Source organism: Melanotaenia boesemani, chromosome 2 (assembly GCF_017639745.1).
Source record: "Melanotaenia boesemani isolate fMelBoe1 chromosome 2, fMelBoe1.pri, whole genome shotgun sequence".
NCBI classification, from domain to species: domain Eukaryota; kingdom Metazoa; phylum Chordata; class Actinopteri; order Atheriniformes; family Melanotaeniidae; genus Melanotaenia; species Melanotaenia boesemani.
In genome coordinates this window covers 25,056,761-25,066,869 of record NC_055683.1, presented here as the reverse complement: position 1 = coordinate 25,066,869, position 10,109 = coordinate 25,056,761, and positions in this window count along the sequence as shown.

Below are 10,109 nucleotides of genomic sequence, written 5' to 3'. Positions count from 1 at the left end.
GACACAGCAGGAGGATTCCTGGTTGTGGTGTGTCCCATGTGGGGACTTCGGATGGTTCTGTTTTAGTTTGGATTCACCTTAGTTTCCATACTCAGTTCAGTTCAGGTTCTGCTACACTTTAGTATGTGTTTCTGCCACAGTGTTTATTTTTGATTTGGTGTTGGGCTAGATCAGTGTTTGGTTTTGGTTGTGACTTCCGTCACTTTAGTTTATGGATCTGCTGCTCTTTTGTTTGGTTTTAGCTTCACCGAGTCTCTGTACAGCCTTTTGGTTGTCACTCGGTGGTTTTTGGTATAGGTTCTGGTATATTTCTTTTAGCAGGTCCGCTAACCCCAGCACTTGTTTATTTTGTGTACTTTTTTTGTAACAGGTTTTCACTCATCGTTCACGGGTTTTAATGAGATGGATTTATTTTACCCTTACCATCTGTCCCCAGCATCATCTTTTGTTACACCCAATCATGCCCCTGAATCGGGTCGTAACAAAAATAAATTCCAAATACTTAGAGACAATGGTGATGAATGAATGTAAATTAGAGTAAAACAACAATACAACAAATGTACGTTGATATAGATAATATTTTAGGTCATTGTTATTTCTGTAATACAGGAAAGTGCTCTATAAAATAAATACAGAGAGGTACAGTAAGGAAGTAGAACCTATTGAATATCCATGGATATTTTATATCTGATTCTCTTTTAAAAAGGGGGATTTGTAAAAGATTAAAAGAGAAAAAAGCTGTTCAAGCAAATTTGGCTGATGGAGATATTATTTAAAGAATATTCAAATTGGTTTTACGTCCATGTCATCTTGAAGTTCAAAGCATTGATAAGAGATCTCCTAAACAATTCATGTTTTCCAAATAATATTACAATGAATTTTAAGGATCCCTATAAAATGCAGGACAAATTTACCTGCTTTGATTTGGCCTTTCTGCGCAGAACCAGTGACGTGACTTTGACAAAGTTTTCTGACTCTGACCTCGACATACAGACTGTTTCCATTAACATTTTTCTAGCTGGTTCTCTTCCAGGATGCTGCTTCAGTTTCTTTCACAAAGGCTGGTTGCTGTGTTTCATAATGCTGCTAACTCTGATTAACAGGACACACATTTATTTTTCTGACAGCAGGACTGATGACATGGATCTGTCTACAGGAGAAGAATCAACACTAAATCTTTTTTATTATATGTGTATTTCAGAATCAAAAATGATATTGTTCCTTATGACATTTTGAGATAAAATTTTACAGGTGGATGGTCCATTTGAAGAGACTGAAGTAACGTCACATTCAGCCAGACTAAAGGATAAAAGTGAAACTTGGTATTGCCTTAATCAGTGTGCTTGTTGACCTTTCGTCTATGGCTTCTACTGATTCTTTGTTTACAGACTGCATCCTAGCATTTAATATGATCCAGAGCCCGACTGCATCTTGTAAGTTTTTGGAAAAATTCTTTCCTTAAGCATCTGTTAAAGCTGTTCCTCCAATCTTCACCCCCATTACAGGTAATCACACCTTATTTGCTAGAACCAGTAATACTGGAATTAAGGTTGTATTATCTCCTTGTTTTGTTGTGTAACTACTGTTAATGTTTCTGATTGGTATAATATGAGTAAACTAGTGTTGCTAGAGCAGACCTATGGTGATACTGTGGATGTTGCTGCCCGATGGGCACATTGCCTGGAAATTGGCTGTGGGGCTGCACAGGGCTCTCCCTGGTCATGTCAGTTACTCTTTTCCTGACTGCTGCTTCTAACTGACCATGCTCACATTGGTGGTCTTCTCGCCGCCATAAGAGATCCACATAAGCTGAATTCTCCATAACTCATAATTCTCCTGTCTACATAAATGCCATTGGGAGTCCCACAAGGTGTTTCAGATTAGTATAAATTAGTGGACCAGGTTGCAGCTGGTTTTTAATTTTTCTTCATTACTGTAAAGAATAATGTGGATAGAATAAATTATATCCACTATAATGCCCAAAGACTGACCATCTAGTTGACTAGAGATGCTTTTTCTGGTCTTTTCCAGCAATCGGATGCTACTTCACTGATGGTTTATCAAAACAGGATGGCTTTAGACTTCCTCTTAGCAGAAAAAGGGGGTGTATGCTCAATGTTTGATGATTCCTGTGGTGTTTTCATTCCTAATAATACAGCTCCTGATGGCTCTGTTTTTCATGCTTTGGCTGGTCTGCAGTTTCTTTCTATATTGCTCAAAGAACAGTCAGGTGTGGAAACTCCTTTTAATGACATGTTGACACATTGGTTTGGAAAGTGGACAGGTGCTTTCCTCTCTATTTTTACTTCTCTTGTAGTGGCAGCAGTTTTGGTCACTCTGTGTGAATGCTGTTGCATCCCACGTATTCGTTCTCTGCTTAACAGAGCTATCACTTCAGCTATTGAAAATAAATCTGTTCCTCCTGCTTATCAAATGCCTCTCCTGATAAGTGAATCCGTCAGCCATTTGACTCCCACTGATGATGCCGGGGAGGATGATGACGGTGAGTGTGACTCTGTGATGTAAGATATACATTTAGTAGGATTGACCTCTTTGTAGAGGTCAAAAGGGGGAATTGAAGATAAATTTATTAAGGTACTCATCAAGGGATAACTTAAGTGTGCTACTTATTTTCATTTATATTCTTACTCTGTTAATCATATCTTATCTTTGAGCTCATATACTTACCAACAGTGTGCTAGTGTGCTTAAGCAACAATGAGATTCTTCATATGGGAGTGAGAAGAAGATATGGGGGGCTGATTAACACGGTGTTGCCAATAAAACAGCATGTGGAATGTTACCCTTAAGGGAAATTTCTGGGTCAACCGGAGTTCAGAGGAGATACCTTGTTTGTGTGTGTGTGGTTTCTTTATCTCTGTTTTCCAGAACAAAGGAAGCCACCAAATGGATGGATGTCACAAGGAGGGGGGTAGACATCTGCATGTGGTCAGCCTGTGACTGCAGCTGACCCTACTTCTACAACTGCACCATGAGTCAGCAAAACTGTGTATTTTCGAGGATCAGTTAGAGGCAGTTCTGACTGTTACAGCAGCAGACTCCGTATTGTATTAGTCCAGGGGACAGACAATATGATTCCAGAATTCTGTATTTGCACATTTCTCATATCAATTGTAATTAATAAATTAGTTAACTGAGAGAAGTAGTCTGTCATATTTTGATCCATCAAAGAACACGCTGGAGAAGACCCTAAAGAGAAAGGTAGAAAGAAAATGTGTGGAACAGTACCTTATTAATTAGGAAAGTGGGAAATTAGTACCTGCCTATTTTAATACTTTGGGAAGAAGTACCTGTTCTTTGTTACTTGTGCATTTTTAAGGTCTTCTCTAACAGAAGCCACATCAAAGCTGTCACTAAGAAGCTTTTTACCAGCTCAGAAACATCAACAGAATTAAAAGTTTAGTCTCCCAGAAAGACCAAGAAAAACTCATCCATGCCTTCATCTCCAGTAGGCTGGACTACTGTAATGGTCTTTTAACAGGACTTCCTAAAAAGAGCATTAAACATCTGCAGCTCATCCAGAACGCTGCTGCTAGAGTTTTAACCAGGACTAAGAGATCTGAACACATCACACCAGTTTTGAAATCTTTACACTGGCTTCCAGTCAGTCACAGAATAGATATTAAAACCCTTCTGCTGTTATGCTGCAAACAAATGGAACAAATTGCCAGTGGAGATTAAACTTTTACCAAATGTAGACATTTTTAAATCCAGGTAAAAAACATTTCTTTTCTCAAGTACCTATGAATAAAATCTGCCTGGAAACTTTTTAACTTATCTTGCGTTTAATACTTTTAATTTAATTTATGATTTTATTGTGATTTTTGTTACTTGTTGCTGCCTTTTATTATTTAATCTGTAATGCTTTAATGTTTTATGTAAAGCACTTTGAATTGCCCTGTGCATGTAATTTGCTATACAAATAAACTGTCTTGCCTTTTGATTCCTGTGTATGTACTCACATCCTGTGGAAATAGACAATAAAAAGCTTGATTCTAGAAAAATTGAGCTAAATATGCTTTGGCACTATCAATTTACTTCAGGAGTCACACAATTAGTTGAATAAGGTTCCCGTTTTTGTAATCTAAGTGTTACATGACCACAGTAAATGTGTCCATGTAATTACAGAGTCGGCATCACCACTAATCGATAGGCGCTTTCAAGCAGAGCCAGTTTTTAATTTGGGAATGTGAGCAAGTAGTAGGAGAGTAGGACGAGTATGAGAAAAATCTTTTATTTTGGTCCTCCTCTTCTTTAGTCCAGCTGTTTTTATTTGAATTTAAACACAGATGGACAATAAAAGTGGGTCAAATTAAAGATTTTTCTTTATGTCTACGTGGGCTCTTACACAGACTGCCATGTCTGGCACTTGCCCACGTGCCCATATCAAAAACTGTCTCTGCTTGGGGGTGGTTCTTGATTAGTGGTGTTGCTGACTCTGTCATTACAGGTACACATTTACTGTGATCTGGGAATTAGGTCCTTAGCAACATTCATTTACATTACAGGTGTTAATGCTAAAAATGTATTAAATATGCCAAGGGCTGGGAAAATTTTTGCAAGCCCCTTTTGCAAACCTTTATGAACCATCAGCTATCTTGGAAATGACAGTAACTAAAGTTGAATACATTATTAGTACAGCTTAATGTATGTTTAGGGCTACCAGCCAAAACAGAAGTACTGTCCTCATCTGCCAACACAACCTCTATATTAGACTTCCTCTGCAGCAAGCGGATGTGGGTGTGCCCACTTCCCTATCGTGACTTGGAAATAACTGATAGTCTGAAAAACTAGTTAGGAATTACACTTTTTTTCTTAACTTTTGTATTTAGGTATTTTATTTTCTTTTATCTTGTGTGCCCTTACATGGATTGTGCCCTGGGTTCTTTCCCACATTGTCAACATCAAAAACCATCTCTGATTATATGTACAATGTAGTGAATAACTACATACTAACACGAATGTGTGAAACATTATTTAATCCTAACTAATGTAACTAGATACAAGATGGAGAGAGATCATACTAAGGTCTTAATTAGTGTCCATCTGTCTGAATTTGGTGTTTACATAGGGTAAAAGGCCTGAGAGTGGTTACTAAGCAGAGCTGGGGCTCAGCCTCCAACCTGAACCCCTTGATGTGAAACACAATGGCAAAATCCAAGAAGCCCAGTTTTACCAGTGTTACGACAAATTTTGCTCAGATTCTTGAGTCCAAGCACACCAGACTTTCTTTTCCATGCTTCCTGCAATGTTTGAAATATGACAAATGTTCTTTCATTTGTTCCCTTCTTTTGTCTGCTCACCTTGTCTCATGCTCTCACTGAATACAGCCACGTCCATAATCTGTCATCGACAGCATGAAAACAAAACTAAAAGACATTTTTAAAATATTACATTTATGGTTGAGCTTTGACCTGCTGTTGACCTTAAAAACTATATATTAGAAGATGCTTTAAAGTTTCAGATTTCTGTGAATTGGTAACAGGTAGTTCAAGCAGACATTTACCTGTCAGTTTCTTTAACAGGCATCTCAGCTACCAGTAATTTACTGTTAATATATGACCAGTTGCAGTGTGAAGAAATAAATTGATCAAACATTAGTCTGACGGTTTATAACACAATGTGATGTATGATTATTTATTAGAAAAGAAACATGAACATGATGGTTTTTTAATAAGGAATACTCTGATTTAGTGTGCACACAATAATAAATGCTTATGCTGCTGAAGGTGGAAAACACATTTTTCATTTTTTGGGTGCTGAATAAGATTAGCTGTCTGGGGACGGAATTTTATTCATGGATGATTTTGTTTCTTGCAAACTAATTAATTGGGGTCTAAGTGATTGAAGGAAAAGATTTAAAGGTAAAGTATTATAATAGTGGGACCAAGAGCAGAATTCAAGAAGTACCTACAACTGTTAAAGGTAAATAACCTTCAATATGAACTTATCTCTTTACATTTTTACATTTCACTTAAATTTCACATATGTGAGATACATGCAATTTGTGGAGAACATCTGTATAAATTATGATGGAATCAAATATGAAAATATATCTCACTGGCGAACATTGCACATCTTTTTAGCTTAGCTTTTAATTGAACTTCTTAATCATTTAGTTATTTGACTAACAATATTATTAGTTTATTTATTCAGTTATTTTAATTAATCTATTTATCTATTTTGTCTATTTTTATCACTCATTTGTATCTTGGTCTTAAATTGACTTTTTAATATATATTAATTTTCTTTTATTGTTCTTATTACGTTGATTTATTTATGCTCTTTTAAGTATCTTATACTGTGTTTTATTTTCAGCTTTTATCTTTTTTATCTTTTATCCTCTAGCTCCGGTGTTCCCTCATGGGAATCCTCCACATCGTGGGCTGTCTCTCCGGCCTGCAGGGTTGTCGCTGCGGGGGTCGACCTGGACGGGATGGCTGACGGGCCCTGCATTGCAGTCCTGTGGCTGTGGTGGGGGCCCTCGCCTGACCCGATCTTGGCGGCTCCTGTGGCGATGGCCTCTGTGGTTGCTGGTGGGGCGCTCATGGTGTGGATGGGTCCCCAAGGTATTGCTTCCTCACAGTGGTGTCAAGCCAATCGTCTTTTATCTTGTCTTTTAGATCTCTCTCTCAAACTTTGTTCTTAAACCGTTTCAGTTAAAGAGACAGGAACTAGAAGGAATAGTTTTAATTCTATGAAAAGAAGAGTGGCATCATCTGTTTGTGTTGTGTGATGCGCGCTTGGGTGTGTGTGTGTGTGTGTGTGTGTGAATGTGTGTGATTTCAAATGTAAAGTAGATAGCATTTGCATTATTCTACTCTTAGATTTTTAATATATGTTTTTACACTGTAAAGCACTTTGTATTGCATGACAATGTATGAAAAGGGCTATACAAATAAAGTTTGAATTGAATTGAATTGAATTGCACTGCAGAGAATTTTACAATTTCTTTACACTTTTTGTGTACAACTATTTCCTTGAGAGCAGGAAGAACAAAACACAAATTAGGTTATTGAGGATTTTTCTAATACAGTAAGTGTTACATCACATAATTTCCAAGTCATACACACACTGTACTTCAAGTGTTTGCTTTAAAGTGTGGCATAACATAGTCTTGTATCTCCAGCATTTGGAGCATCATATAAAAGCAACAAATTTGACTGAGGTAGAGATAAATATTAGATTCACAGCCATTTAATGAGTGAAGGCAAACATTGCACGCAAGGGATTTTACAGTTTCTTTACACTTCATAAATGTGGGCAATGAAGATTTTAATGTTCCAGTAAGTTTTACATCATTTTACAATAATGAAAAAAATATTATATAATTTTTATAATGTGGTCACATAATTACAGAATCATACACTGTACTTAAAGTGTTTGCTTTAAAGTTTGGCCTAACAAAGTCTTTTTTTTATCTCCAGCATCCACAGCATCATGAAGAAGTAACTTATTTGTTTGAGGTAAAGATGAGCATTAAAAAAAAAAAAAAATAAATAAAAAACACACACACTTGTTTTTTGACAGCAATTTGGTGCCCCTTCCAACAGATGGTGCCCTGGGCGACCGCCTAAGGCCTGAACAAAGAACTGAGTAAAGAGTCTATTTACATAAATGTGCAGTGTGCTACATAAACTGTAGTGCCGCATTCCACAATCAATGATTAGCTGTGCAAAAAAACAAAAAAAGAAAAAAAAACATTGGTATCCTTTAAGTTACACCATAATTCTGTTACCTTAACTAATCTTACCTAATAACCCCTCTTTATCATTTATATGAACAACAGAAACTAAATATTCGCTCATGGTAGAAAAAGTATCTGTTATTGAACACTTATTAAAAGATGAGACAGGCATGATGTGCAGTGAGGAAGCCATGTCAATGCTTTCTTTCTGATGCATCAGATGCCCACAGCCAGCAGATGGAGCTCTTTCACCTGGTCAAAGGATTCAGAACAGTAATCCCTATCCCATCCCTAACTACTGGACTGTTCAGCTTTCAGAAACTGCACCTGTTTAGGTTCTACTACTCAGTTCCACCTCTGCCTTCTGGGTGATCTTGTGTCTGCGCTTGGGGGTCCAGTTCACCCCTGCCTGAAAACCGCAACAAAGGATTAACTATGCAATTACAATAATAACTTCTATAACTTGTATAGACTTTCAGCTTTTCTCTTGGCCACTGAAAAAAGATTAAAAAAACACATATTCACATGACAATGTCTTTCTCCACTATCGGTCAACAGTTTGCATATTTCTTACACCATAAATTTTAATTGAACTTCTTTAAAAAGAACATGAGCTTGATACACAAAATGACTTTGTCTTTACATTTGTGTTTTCTTCTAAATTTTTTACTTTTATGCTGACATAGGCAATGATACTTACTGATGTGAAGACTATAATGGGAAATGTTTGTGTTAGACTACGCAAACAAAACAACACAAAGCTCAACACTTTCCTGAAGTAAGTATTGCGTTTCCTGCACACCTGTTTCACACAAGTTTCACAGTCAACCGCTTCTTTTTATTATTAGGGTCCGAGCCATACGAAGTATGGAAGGACCCTATTGTTTTCCAAATGTTTATTATTTTTCTAAGCGCATCGAGGCCTAATTTGACCCCCTAAACACCCATGAAAAGTTGTGAAACTTGGCACACGCATCAAGTCCGGTGAAAATCGCGATATTATAAGGTCCGCATACACTTCAATGCAAAATTGGCATTGGCTCAAAAAATCACCACATGAATGGGGCAAAGGAAGTCTACTTCAACGTAGGAAGACGAAACTCGGCACACACGTGTATCACCCCGTGTTGACCAAAAAACTCAATGTAACACCTGTCGCCATGGCAACGGGGTGCCCGCCATCTTGGCGTGTGCGGCCATTTTTTTGCCATTTTTTCCACTTTACACACATCGTATTTGAACAAACTAGTCTGAGGGGATTTGTGCGACTGACTCCAAACTTGGTGGGAAGCTTCCTGACAAGTTGGGGACTGAACGCTATTCAAATCTTTCTAATAGCAGAAAGCGTGTTACCGTGACAACCGATGGAAAAACGCCTTCTCGCCATGAAACACGGTTTGCTCATATCTCCATAGAAATATATGGGATCTGCACCAAAGTTAACAGGATTCATACGTGTTACACCCCAAGTCCAGCAAAGAAGTCAATTGAACACCTGTTGCCATGGCAATGGGGTGCCCGCCATCTTGGATTTCACTGCTATTTTTTCCAACTTATATGCATCGTGTTTGAGCAAACTAGTCTGAGGGGATTCGTGCGACTGACTCCAAACTTGGTGGGAAGCTTCCTGACAAGTTGGGGACCAAACGCTATTCAAATCTTTCTAATAGCAGAAAGCATGTTACCGTGGCAACCGACGGAAAATCACCTCGCCATGAAACACGGTTTGCTCATATCTCCATAGAAATACGTGGGATCTGCACCAAACTTGACAGTATTCATACTTGTGACACCCAAAGTCCAGCAAAGAAGTCAATCAAACACCTGTTGCCATGGCAACGGGGTGCCCGCCATCTTGGGTTTCACTGCCATTTGAACGAACTAGTCTGAGGGGATTCGTGCGACTGACTCCAAACTTGGTGGGAAGCTTCCTGACAAGTTGGGGACCAAACGCTATTCAAATCTTTCTAATAGCAGAAAGCGTGTTACCGTGGCAACTGACGTAAAATGACCTCGCCATGAAACACGGGTTGATCATATCTCCATAGAAATACACAGGATCTGCACCAAACTTCACAGTATTCATACGTGTCACACCCCAAAACCAGCAAACAACTTAATTGAACACCTGTTGCCATGGCAACGGTGTACCCGCCATCTTGGATTTCACTGCCATTTGAACGAACTAGTCTGAGGGGATTCGGGCGACCGACTCCAAACTTGGTGGGAACCTTCCTGACAAGTTGGGGACCAAATGCTATTCAAATCTTTCTCATAGGAAAAAGCCTGTAACCGTGGCAACTGACGGAAAAAGCCTCCTCGCCATGAAACACGGGTTGATCATATCTCCATAGAAATACACGGGATCTTCACCAAACTTCACAGCATTCATACGTGTCCCA